Raw genomic sequence first — 12,985 nt, 5'->3', positions numbered from 1 at the left:
GGCACAGTGGGGGCTCAGCAGTCAAACATGAAATACCTCATTGCTCAGGAACTCACACGGGCAGAGTGTGAATGGTTGGGCTGCTTGCTTCTGAGGTCAAGCTTGCACTTGGGAAGAGCAAGCAGCAGCAGAGTGAGGATGGGGCAATAAGCTGGCAAACAGGGTTTGACAGTCCAGCCCCCAGCAGCAGGGAGCACAGGGCTCCTCTGGGGACATGACCTTCAGACAGGCAGCTCAAAGTGCTTTTCACTGCCTTCACTTCTCTTGATTCACCATGTGACCTTCTAGGCCACAGAAAGGGCACCAGAGGAGAGTCCGAGGGCACACGAGTTACAGCCCCTCTACAAGTCCATGCTTTCTAGGGCCAGGGCACTGAGCTGAATGAGACAGGCCTGATAGCTAGGTCAGAAAGCAAGGAGTTCATCAGACCCTGCAGAGAAGAGGAGCAAGCACAGCCTGCATTGATGGCACTTCTCACCTGCCCTGTCTGTGACAGAGAGGATGGGGTGCTTGGGCAGCCGGGGATCAAAGCCACAGAGGCAGAGGGGTCAAAGGGGGCTGTGACCTGGAGGAACGAGGATAAGTCACATCACCTTGAGTCCTCACAAAGGAAAGGGAGAAGGGACTCCTCAAGACTGTGCTGATGGGGGCCCCTCTGTGCTAGGCCCCCTCACACCTCCATTACCCCACCATCGGGTCCACACCAGCTCTGCACAGTTCCCTCGGGGCGGTAACACCTGGGAGCCATGCTTCCAGGGCCAGTTGGCCCCCAGATGTGGTTCCTGGCACTGTATCCCTTCGATTAATTAGCCTCTTTTCTTCCTCTTCAGAAGGGTTCACAACCCACATGTGCTTCCTCCTCTGCTGAGAGCACACCCGTAACGCACTGCAGATGGGACACATTCCATGGATTCAGAAGCTGCCTGCAGCTCCTGCAGAGGAAGAAGGAGTGCTTCCCCTGCTCAGGGCTCAAGGACAGGGGAAGATTGGCCAGCCTCACTGGCTTAAAAATCGGGGTGTGGAGCCAGCCTTGTAGAGGTACAACTCGCAGCTTCTCTAAAAAGAGCGATCTCACACCAGGAGGGAGAACATGGCAGCTGTGGAGAGCTGGATAGAGAAAAAATTTCAAGGCAACAGTACAGAGAGACCTCTGGAGAGGATCTCTGTAACCATGGGCATCAGAGAGGCAGGAAAAACAGCTTCTGAATTTGCAAACACAGCCAGCAAATCCTCAGTGGACACCATTCCCACCCATTGCCTTTGCTGTGACATACACACAGCTCAGCATATTCACATTATGGCACCCAGGAAAGTAGACATCCCCACCCAGCAGACAAGCCACTACAGCCACACACACAGCCTGGCCCTTCAGCCACCTCCACACACCCTCGGTGCATCCCTCAGAGCCTTCGGGACATCTTGGCTTCCCCCTGGGAGGAGGCTGCCAACAGGCAGCCAAGAGCTGTGTAAGCTGTGCTGTCAGAAAACAGAGGAGAAATTGTCCAGTTCCTAGTCTAAAGCCAAGGTTTGCTGGTTTTATTGTTCCTTCTGCTCTCATTTACCCGGGGCAATCTCTGAGACGGAGGCACAGACCAGGCAACTGGGTGTCCTACAACTGGATTTCTTGGTCATGCTGTTGTCCAAGGGTATGTCCATGCATTACCAAGGGCTGAGACCACATGCTGAGAAAGAGGTTACAAGAGAAGACAAAAACATGCCACTAGGAAAAAGAAATCAGGAGAGCAGGATCAGATGGCAGAACCCAAGGGATGGGAGTGCAGAGTGAGGCAGAGAGGAGATTGCTGTGGGCTACTGCTGTAGAAAGGCCATGGATAGGCTGGCTGCAGAGGACAGCTGGTTCCTTATTTATCCATCACACTATTTAGAGCCCGTTTGACAACTCCTCAGGAGAAAAAAGAATGCTCAGTTAGAATGTGACTCACGGAGAGCTACAGCGGCTCAAGGGAGTCTGTCCATTTATAATCAATGAAGTCCTGTTTGAAATGATTTGACTGCAATCTTCCCTCTTCCCAAGAGGCTGCTTTGGCTTCTCTGCTTCTTCAATACCTGTGGCTGGAATTGCATGGGACAGTGAATAGAGCCTGAAAATCAGGAAAGCCTGATCATGCCCTAGGAGCACAGAGGCTGCCCTGACCAGGAAATCCATTGCATCACATATTCCCTGTGGAACAAGCTTGCTCAGGACATCAGCCAGATGGGAGACTTCAGCTCTCCACTCATTTGTCAGCAGTCCTCACTAAGGAAGGAAAGGGAATGGGAATGGGAAGAAGGAAGCAGAACACCTTGCCATTTTTATGGGTTGTGACCCAAGACGAGGAGGGTCAGGGCACTGCTGAAAACAGTAGAAAGGGCCCTGATAGTGTGAATTTCCATAACCTTCTCTTCCCTTTTCACTGGGGTCTCAGTGCCAGATAGGTATTCCTGTGGCAGCTATTGGAACTGCAGCTTGAGGGTATGCAGAGAGCCTGAGGTCCTCCCCTAAGTGAAAAGTCTCCATTCCTGGTGTCTGGTACAACTTCACAGGCAGTACTTCTGAAGGAAACCAAAATCTGTAAAAAATATAAGAGATGCAAATCAGTTGATCCAGCAGTGAGGACAGAAGAAACCAGGCAATGCCCAGATGATGACAAAGAAACTGTTCCTTAGAAATCCCTCCCATGCTGAACTTCTTAACAACAAAAAGATCAGGGGAAAAAAAAAAAAAAAAAAAAAAAAAAAAAAAAAAAAAAAAAAAAAAAAAAAATAAAAAAACAACAAACCCCCCCAACCCCCCCCCCCGCCCCCCCCACACACACACACAAAAAAAAAAACCCACACAAAAAAACCCCCCAACCTGGATCAAACTTCTAATTCTACAGAGTGTTTGCAATTAAAGTAGTTTCGTTCTTACTTCTGATTCCAAAGCAATCTTCCTTAAAAGCAATGATTAATTTCCTTCAGGTTGCTGCTCCTTTCTTAAGAACCTCATCATGGCTGCCCAGGGCATGGGGAACTTCAACTTTAAGTTCTTCAGCCCATCAATGATGGTCGACCCTAAAATAAGAATAATTGGTGGGGGTGAGGTTATATCTGCATATTAGTTTGATTCCTCTGCCATCCTGAGATTGCAGGCTCATACCCATCACAGGATTTTAGGTGCTTTCCCACCAGTTCAGGCACCGCAATCACTGTGTGAGCAGTGATCTCAGCTCATTAGAGTGCAATGATTTCAAGGGGATGTTTAATAGCTTATTAATAAGTGAATCTTAGGGAACTGAAAAAAGTGGCAATTATTAGGTGGCGTGTGTTAGAGCTTAAATAGTCATCACGCAACAGACTAGCGCATTGACACTTTACAGTCCCAGTGGGTAATTATTCGGATTAGGCTAAGTACCCAGTTTCTCAGCTATGACTTCATAGGCTGGGAATCCAGCCCTCTGGTGACATCACAGCTCCACAAGTCTCCCTCACTAGCTGCCATGCTGACTACTGTCAGGTGGTGGCTACATATAGGTGTGGCACACAGCCTTCAGAAAGGACTCACAGTCTTACAGGAAATAAGAATAATGATGAATGAGAGTCTAACAAGGAAATAAACAGGTGCAGGTCAGCTGCGGAGAAGATGAGCAAAGCCCCCTTTCTTGCCACACCACATCAGGCTCAATCTTCTGAGAAATGCTTGAGATGGGGAAGCATCCACTTCCCACCCAGACAGGGGCCATGCCAGGCACACAAGTCCATAACATGATTAAAGAGATGGCATTCGTGATTCTCCAACCTCTCCCAGAGGAGTTTGGAGTTAAAAACAGGGACAATGTTCTCTGATGATGATGATGATTACTTCTGTGCTCAGCTCTGACATGCATTTTCAGGCTATGCCTCTGCCTTCCCACCCTTCTCCCTTGAAATGGGGAGACCATTTCCCCATTTCAGCCCATCTGAGCAGGCACAGAAGACTTGCCCAGCTCGAGCACAAAGCAGTGCCATCAGCACAGGCAGCCACCTGCTTCTCTCAAGGCTGGCAAGCCCTGACAGCAGAGGTGGCAGCCAAGGAAGGCACCATCAACGTGGGAGGGACCCTCTCCTTCCTCCCTCCCAGAGCCAGGCACTCTGCATCCCTGACCCAAGGGAAGTTCCTGGAGGGTGGCAGGAATGAAGGAGGTGGGGAGCTCTTGATATTTCTGGGGAACATCCCTGCATCAGCAGCATCAGGTCAGAATTGCCTGCTTTGAGGCTGTGCAAGCTGGGCTGGTCTCTGGGCAGCTCCTGCTGCAGAGGACCAGGAGGAAGACAGACAGGGCTGCAGAGCAGGAAAGTTCTTCCCCAGCCAGGAGTGCAATCTGGAAGCAGATGAAAATGAAGCAACAGAAAAAGCTAGCAACAGCTAGCTTTATGCCCACTGAGTGGCATGGGGATGCTGAATGCTCCTGGCTGGGCACAGAGCATAGCCAGGGCCACTTCAGGTGGCGGGAAAAGTGCTGTCTCTGGGGACCCCTCTCAATGACACTTGGGTTTCTTGTTCCACGAGGAGATGGGACCCATATGGACCCTGGCCTGAGTCACCCCCACCTTGCTGCCCCCTTTCAGCAAAGGCAGCTGCTCCTATGACAGGTTGCTCTCGGTTAGGCTCTGCTTCCCTTGCAAGCTTGGCTGCATCTGTGGGAGCTATGGAGGGTATGAACATCACTGACAAAAGCTTTAGGCTACACAAATCACTGAGAGGCAACAGTGCAGTTAAAATCCTATGTGAGAGCAAGTTTGGGATCTGGGGAGTAGAGCAATCGGCTATCAGCATGGACCTCCTGTCTGAGTTTGCAGGCACCAGGTGTAACTGAGGCAACACCTTGTGCCCTGCCTCATCCCCACCATCCACAAGCTTCCTGCCAGCCTGCACCTAGGGCTGGCTGTCCTTCCCACGCCAGGGAGCTGGTGCCCCTCTTTGGTAGCCCACTGCTGCCACCAGTCCTTCCACTGGGACGGTGTTTCTCCCTAGAAGAAACCAGAATCCAGGCCCAGCAAGACACCTTTCCCAGCCCAGAAGGAATACCTGCTTTTCAGGTCAAAAGTGCATGTGAAGGTTGGCTCAAGGAAGCATCTGCTCCACTTATTTAAGTTCCCATGGCAATGCAGTGCCTCCCAGACCACAGAGCTCCTGGGGATGTCAAGAGAAACCACAGAGGCTGGTGGCCAGCTCTAGCCCTGTGCCTCCTCACCAGGACAGATCCACCCAAGGCCAATGTGCCCCAGGGATGCATCTGTGCTACCCAGACAAGCAGGGCAGCCTCTTCTGCAGCAGCTCCAGTGCTGCTAAGCAGAGCCTGGGGGCTGAGGGATATTACGGCTTGCCCATTTCTTCCCTCGCAGCCTGACTGAGTCGACATGAACTACAGCTGACCTACAGCTCTCTGCATCACCTGTCCCTGCCCTAGTATCCATATCCTATATGGCATCAGCCCCTTGGCGCCTGCTCAGTTCAAGCCTCCAGCTGGCTTTAGAGCCACTGCTAGAAACATTATAGCACACCTGTTCTTCAGATGAGGGTTTACAGCCAAGACTAGCACATCTGGATTGTAAAATAGACATTTGGAAGTTTATCAACATGTTTCCAAACAGTCTGACTACGGCAGAAACTCTGTCTGGTTGCTTTAGTGGAGGAAGCAGCTGGGCTACAAGGATGGTTTGGTGCCCTTCTCACGCCCCATGCAGGCTGGGCTGAGCCTCTCTTCCCTCTCACCTTCCCCTAGAAACTGAACTGCCCCTTCCTGACAATAGTGGTCCAGGAAGCTGTGTCAGCAAGGCTGTAGGAAGGAAACACTTTCACTGGAAGTGAAATCCAGTGCCCTTCCCACCCTAGAACCTGCTGACGCAGCTACACAAAGCCTAGACTTCAGCCAAATATCTCCCAGAAACTCCACGTGCTCGGAATTGTGAATCTGCACCATATGGGTTGGGAGGGGATACTGACTCCATCAGCTTGGTCCTGTGCAAAGCTCAACTGCCAACAGACTCCAGGGCTTCTGCTCTCAGCAGAGTCCTGATCAGCAGCAACACCGAGCTGCCACTAATGGGTTTGTCAGCACCAAGCAGATCTAAAGGAGGAACATTGTTGCCCTGAGTTGTTTCACCTGCACAGCCCCTCTCGTTGTATTTGTTTCTCAGATGTTTCTCAGCACTCACACCAGTGCTAACAACAGAGCTCCCACATAAGCGTTCAGTAACATACTGTACAGACATTGGTCTCTTTCCAGTCATCCCACAACAACAGAAACACAGCCAATACTTTGGATCCTGAGTGACTGAGGCAAGAGACGCGACCAACCTGTGAAGCTGATAAGGCAGGAGCTAGCTATACCCTCAGCATGCAGGAGAGCTTTGGTAATGTGGTGGTTGTTTCCCACAAGATCTCCAGATGGTCTGGACTAAAGTTAATCAGCAGCTGATTAACAGTCCTCTCATCTCCTTCGATTTTGACAGTCCACCTGCAGGTGAAGGCAACATCCCTATCCTGCAATGCTGACTACCATCCTATACTCTCATCATCCCTGAAAGAGAAACCACTCTGCTAACATAGTGTCTGAGCACTATTGGAGACCATTGATCCATCTGGAGACTAGGGCAAACATGGATTCTTTCATCAGCTCCACCCCAGTGAATATCTTCCCTCCCAAACTCACATGCTCTCAGTAATATTGAACTACCTCTTTAGAGTCACTAATCCAAAGTGGTTCCAGATTCAAGAGGATTTAGTGGAGGAGCCTGGGGAGAGATAAAGGTGTGAAGGTCAGGGGTAACCCCAACCCTTCAAACAGTGTACCTCTAGTGATGAAGACACAAATATATTTCTATGGTGCTTTGCACTCAGCCAATTTCTCTGTCTTTATGTATTTGTTTTAAAAACCTGAGGGAAAAGTGGAAAAGAGACCACCCCACATGACCTGTGTTTGCCCATATACTTTGCTAGGCCCTCTGGTGCTAGAGTGAGCCACATTTCATAGAACAGAGGGCAGGAGAAACTCCCTGGATTAATGTGAGAGCTGTACACCGGTCACTGCTTGGGGAGAACCACCATGTTTAGCTGCTCCTACCACAGAGCACACACGTATAACACTGTCTGAAGTCCATGCTAGGGCCCAGTTTTTCTACTGGATGCTTCTTCCATAAGAACCTACAAAGTTGCTAGAAGGAATTCAGGTTAAGAGGCACTGCCAGACCTAACAGAGAACAGGTTGGAAAATAAGGGAAGGGGATTCAAAATATCATTTGGATCTTGCCAAGCAAGATGCTTCTGCACGTGCCAGTGGGCCCATCTGCCCAGACCATTCCAGATGGTGTGTTTTTACTGAGAGGAGGCAGCATAGCTCGCATTTCTCATTAAATTGAGCTGGTCAGCTCTAAGCTTACAGGTCAATGGGTGTGTTGTCTCTTCCTCCCCACGGACTATAGATCTGACCCCCTCCCCAGGCCCTCCCTCCCTGAGGCAGGCAGGTCCTGCTCATGACAGCCAGTGCTTTGTTTAGCAGCTGAGCCAAGGCTTCCTCCCAAGGGAGAGTGTAACTCTACAGAGGCAAAGGTCAAGTGTGCTCTTCCCAAAGATGAGGATTTGCCTTTGCCACTTAATCCAGCCTGAGATCTCACAGCCAACACAGAGCTTCTCTCAAGCCTGGGAACACAGCCTGTGTGGGCAGAGGAAGGCACACACCTGAGGCACGGGTACAAGTGCAAACATCTGCCCTTTACCACAAGCCTTCATGGCACCAGCAAGGAGACAACCAGGAAAAGAAAACCCCACCAGACACTTACTGCATCGCTATTTTGTGAAATAACCCTGCCCTCACCCTCACCCATCCAGGCCTAATGCCAAAGACAGCCGGGTGGCTGCTGGTGCCTAATTTCCACAGCTGCTCTTATAGCCCTGCCTGCCATCGGGAGGCGTGGAACCAGGGCATGGGGCCCTGCTCAGATGGCTTCCAAAAGCACTCTGTTGTGCCCTGGAGTGCTCCTGCCCTGCAGGTCTCAGCCACAGCCCTGCAAGGACTGGCATAAGCAAGGGAGTGGTGAAGGACCTCATCACTCTTGTTTCACAGAGGAGGTGAGGAGAAAACAGCTCCTACTCTCCTTGCCTCAGCCAGCTATGAACCTCCCAGCCACAGCCAAGCAAGCAGGTTGTCCTGGCAGTGGAAATCATCCCCTGGGGCTCTCCCACACACTCACAGACTGGTTGAAGTGGGATGTGACCTCTGGAGAAGGGCCCAGTCTCCTGCTCAGGCCAGGATGCTGGAGTCATATTTGATTGAGTTTTTGAACTCCTCTAAGGATGGAGGCTCCACAGCCTCCCTGGGCAACTTGCTCCAGCATCATTAACTCTTTTCTAACCTCTGACACAGGTGGCCATCTACCAGCTTTGTTGTAATGGGTTTGGTCACCATCAGAGGGGGTGGAGGTGCCCCTCTTGGAGGTGTGACACCGGTGGACCTGCATATCCTTTTAGCTACACTTCTTGGGTCCAGTCCCTAGTAGCTCCTTCAACCCCCAAGTTACAGGGCCTTGGCTAAGAGGCTAAGGCTGGAGCCTCATTCTCCCTGACCATGCAGACACAGTGATAGCAGATCCAGCCCTTGCTGTTTCCCTGGTTTCTCGCTTTCCGTTCAAGACAATTGAAGAAGCAGAGGTGAGGAGCAGGGGACATCACTTGGGAGGAAGACTTTTGTCTTTCAGATTTGCTTGCCTCTGAGATTTAGGAGGATTGACTCTTCAGCCCCTCCATAAACACCAGACGACACTGGCCACCCTCCCTACCTGCTCTTGCAGCCAGCACAGATCCATGAGGATCCCAGGACCACAAGCCTGTTTTCACAGGTCTGTCCCATTTTACCTCCTGGTGTTTTCTGGTTCTCGTTATCTCTGCAGAGCTGATGACACTTAAGACATTTAATCTCCCTGCAGGCTTTCTGTGGCACTCTAAGTCTGACTTATGCAATGCATCCTGATGTCCTACTCACCCAAGCTCACCTCTGGCTTGTTAACATCCTGGCTGGCCAGAAACCCTTCCCTGCCTGCCAGCAGATCGGAACCTCTGCACTCACCAGAGTTAAAGCTTCGGCAACTTTCTCCTCCTGCCCCTTCTCCTCTTATTCATCGATGGTCATTTATCACAGCAGCCTCTTCCCACAGGGGACCCATGTCCACAGACCCAGGTCTGCCCCTGCAGCTGCCAAGGAAATCCCAGGGGCAGGCACTGAACCAGGGCAAACTCAAATAGCAGTTTTCAGGTAACACTACCAATGACCTTACCCTGGTTATTAACCACAACAGCTGGCAGGGCATCACCAGTTTAGGATCCCTTCCCAGACCCTCAGGATGTTTCTGGTGGGGAACACAGCCTCTCCCCCAGCTTTGTGACTTCTGCTCTTGTTAGAAACCAGTCCAGAAACACAAGAGTTTGGGAAACAAACAGCTCTTAACACTTATCAGTGCCTGCCCCCCGAGACAAGTCTAATTCCAAAGTACTGCTACAACACATTTATATCTGTTTGCAACACCTCATTGGAGGAATTAAAAAGTGATGATGATACTGTACTTGAGACATGATGACAACAGCTTCATCCAGCCAAACAAGACTGAGGCCAAGGCTGGTCCAGCCTACTAAATGGTGCTAGAGCTTCAGGCTGGGCATGGTACCAAACACTACAGTGGAACCCCTCTACACGGCCCCTGGACATCTTTGGACTTGCAGGGCTGGCAACCTTTCCAAGCTTTTCTCCTCGATCCTGATATTTCTTTGCACTCTCTTTCTTGCCTCTTGTCCACACTGCCTGCACAAGCTATTTTGCAGGAAGAAGAATCAACTCTCATGAGCTGTCTGTGTTGTACTGATGTGAGGTGGGGTGAACAGCCTCTGCAGAGCAAACCTTCCACTTCTGCGTTGTACTTGGATGCGTCGACATCCCTTGTGTTTTGGGAAGGGCCTGTCCGCTCTCCAAGCCAACCACTGCCATCACACAGAGAGGAAGGTGACAGCACTATAACCTGGATGCCCCACACATTCCCTCCAGGACCTTTGCAGTGCTCACATCCAGCCAGGCCCACCAGCAAGGCAGATTGAATGAGGGCAGCTGGAAAGGAGCCCTGCAAAACTAACCGAGCCACCACGTACCGGCCACTCAATTTGCATCTGAAACCACTAACAAATGAGGTGAAGGAAAAGTCTGGAACAGCAACCAAGCCTGAGTTTGAGTCCTGACTCCAGAGCAGCTGGTGCAGTCTGGCAGGCAATACATGAATCAGCTGTCCCCAATGTCCTTGCTGAGCTGGAGCTTCCTCCAGTGTTCCCACAGGCCAAGCGTGCCATTCCAGCTCCTTGAACTCCTGCAGTCCCCACAACTGCGGGTAGGGAAAGGACCCTCTGCCCTCCTCCCAAAGCAGACCTTATGCATCCAGGGTACAAAAGAGGGTAGTCGAGAGCAGCTGCTCAAAGTGGTTTGCAGTGATTCACCACAGCTGAACACCCTCAGCCTCAAATCACAGACCCAAGACTTCAACAAGACATCATCTAGAGCACCAGTGTTCCTCAGCTCTTGTGCTATGAGCTTCCCTCATAACATGGCTGCCCCTTTCCACTCTGCTTGTAGAGCTAGGGCAGGCTTTCTTCCAACTGGGTGCCATCCAGAGCCTCCACTGAGGTCCAGAGAAGGCAGCAGGAGGTGCTCCAAGGGGGTGGGAGAAGGAGCACAGAGACCACAGTTCAGGAGGTTAAGGTGGCATTGCAAGAACCCAGTACCTGTGGTTGGTGGAGTGAGAGGTATCACAAGGTCAGACTTTTCTGTTGCTAAAGCTTCAGAGATTTCTCTTTCCATCTGCCGTCCCACCATCTGCTGAGGCGACTGCAAGGGAGAGGAGGTTTGCAAGGGTCACTCTTGGGCCAAAGCAGATGGAAAGGACCTGCTGCAAGCATTTTACTAGACATGGGCCAGACAGCTGCAGTATGCCCCCCAGCCCTGCTGACAGCTCAGTGGATCATGCAAAGCACAGAGCACCACGGTGAAGGAGTTGGCTCGCAACTGCACACGCTGCCCTGGAGGCTGGCTTGCAATGACGAAGGCTCTGCAGCTGTACGAAGCAGTGAATTAACAGGCTGTTTAAGCCCTTCAGGCCCTGGAGGCCTGAACAAACAGATGCTGCCAGGAGCCGGTCTCTCCCCCTCCTGGGGACCATCCTTCAGGTCAGAGATGTTTTTTCTTGGTGCTCTCTGAGGGGAAAAATCAGCAGAACCTTTGCTACCTAGAGCTCCAGGACTTTCTCCTCCCCCTGTGCCTTTGAACCCTTTCCAAATTTCTCAGCTCTGCAGGCTTCCAGACCTGGCCTGCTGCAGGCCTAATTAACTCTCTTGTTCATTTATGGTCTTTTGTCGCTAAAGCAAGTAATTGGTGCACAGAGGCAGCAGATCCTCATGTGCTCACATGGACTCGACTGCTCCCTTTGGTCTGCTGGGGAAGCCCTCTTCTGCGCACCAAGGGTGCCTCCAGTCCCTCTCTGTGGCCAGCCACTTCAGGATCATCTATGGAGAGCACACTGCCTCCATTTCCAGCAAGCTCTCGCAGTACTTTTGCAACCAGAAGACACGGATCTTCTCAGGACATGACACCTTTGAGTTCAAGCATGTCTAGACCAGGGACCACACCTTACCCCTTCTCCCTTGCTAGCACCACGAAACCCCTTGGGGTTTCTCATCACACACCATTGTTTGCTTGCTTGCTTATGCACACACTCACCCTCAGAAGCCTCCAGTTCAGTGGGATGGCACAGACACCAGGCCTGGCAGGGTTGCTGCTGCCACAGTAATTGCTCCCTGCATTGGTACTCACTCAAGTTTTCATACAGCCAGATGTGTGTAAGAACAACATGACCCCACTGCTCTTTTACCATCACCACTCTCTGTGCTCCCTCTCACCCCTGGAACCACAAGGATGGAGACCAGCAGAGAGAGGCAGAGCCCTTTCACAGGGGGATAGCTGGGCGGGATTATCCCAGGCTCCTGGACCGAACAGACAGCTCTTCAGCCTTTGGAAACCTCCCTCGCCTTTGTTCCTTGGCCTTGTAGGGCTGGGGGAAGGGATCCCAATGAATATGTTTGTGCTGTTCTTCTTAATAGGGTGTTGTGTAACACAGAGGGAAGTGACTACAGCAGGGACCCCAGCTGAGAACAGAGACTTTAATCCTGCTGCCCAGGAAAAACTTGGAAAAAATACCTACATCTGTTCTGTTGCATTAGGCTCATGGCTCAGAGGCTGACAGCTGACCCTGGCTGCTCATGATGCCAAGGTACAGTCCCTGCCAAACAGTGCCAGGGTAAATTACCATGACTGATTAGAAAGGCAAAAGGCAGCCAGAGAAAACTGGAGAGGGTCCTCTGCCTGGGCAAAAGGGAGAAGGCCAAGCCAGAGTTCGTCAGGATGCTTTGTCTTCTCCACTGCCACACTGGCAAACAGAAGGGATGGAGCAAAAATGGAAGAGAACAAGGCACAGGATGAGGTGCAGGCAGAGGCATGAAGGTTAGGAGGCAGAGAAGAAACTACAGCTGCATCCATGGGGCTCACCAAGGATGAGCTTCAGGAGTCAACCCTCCTTCTCCTCAAACCTGCTCTAGGCTGAGACCACAGAGGACAAAGGATACTCTTTTATCTACAAGCAGGCTTTACAGCTCAAGAAGGGCACGGGGCAGGTGTTGGCCTCACAGAGCAGTGCACTCTCCCTGCCACGAGTCTGCCAGCTCCAGGGCATGTAAGAGCACAGGTGTGGGGCTCCCTGATGCAGCGCCACAACACAGTTCTCTTCCAGGCTCAGGCTTTATCATCCCCCCACACCCATACAACAATTCAGAGAGTGAAAAGGAAATTAGCTATCCAGCAAACAGAACAGTAATTCTGAAATTTGACTAACAGCGGACTCCTAGACACTCTGGAAATGTCATAGACCTCTCACCATATTC

General features: G+C 51.3%; 1 protein-coding gene across 1 annotated transcript in view; it reads right to left on the bottom strand.

Annotated features, from left to right (window-relative positions):
• Positions 1-317: 317 nt before the first annotated feature.
• AREL1 (apoptosis resistant E3 ubiquitin protein ligase 1) overlaps positions 318-12,985 on the bottom strand; it is a 41,329-nt gene continuing 28,661 nt past the window's right edge. The window contains exons 21-22 of the transcript XR_005701185.2: positions 2,912-3,054; positions 318-2,570 (exon numbers count right to left, since the gene is read on the bottom strand). The gene's annotated coding sequence lies outside the window, so the exon portion shown is untranslated. The remainder of the gene's footprint in view (positions 2,571-2,911; positions 3,055-12,985) is intronic.

This window comes from Hirundo rustica, chromosome 6, assembly GCF_015227805.2.
Source record: "Hirundo rustica isolate bHirRus1 chromosome 6, bHirRus1.pri.v3, whole genome shotgun sequence".
In the NCBI taxonomy this organism is placed as follows: Eukaryota; Metazoa; Chordata; class Aves; order Passeriformes; family Hirundinidae; genus Hirundo; species Hirundo rustica.
The sequence above is the reverse complement of the archived record's forward strand: the minus strand, read 5'-3'. Positions and strand labels throughout refer to the sequence as shown.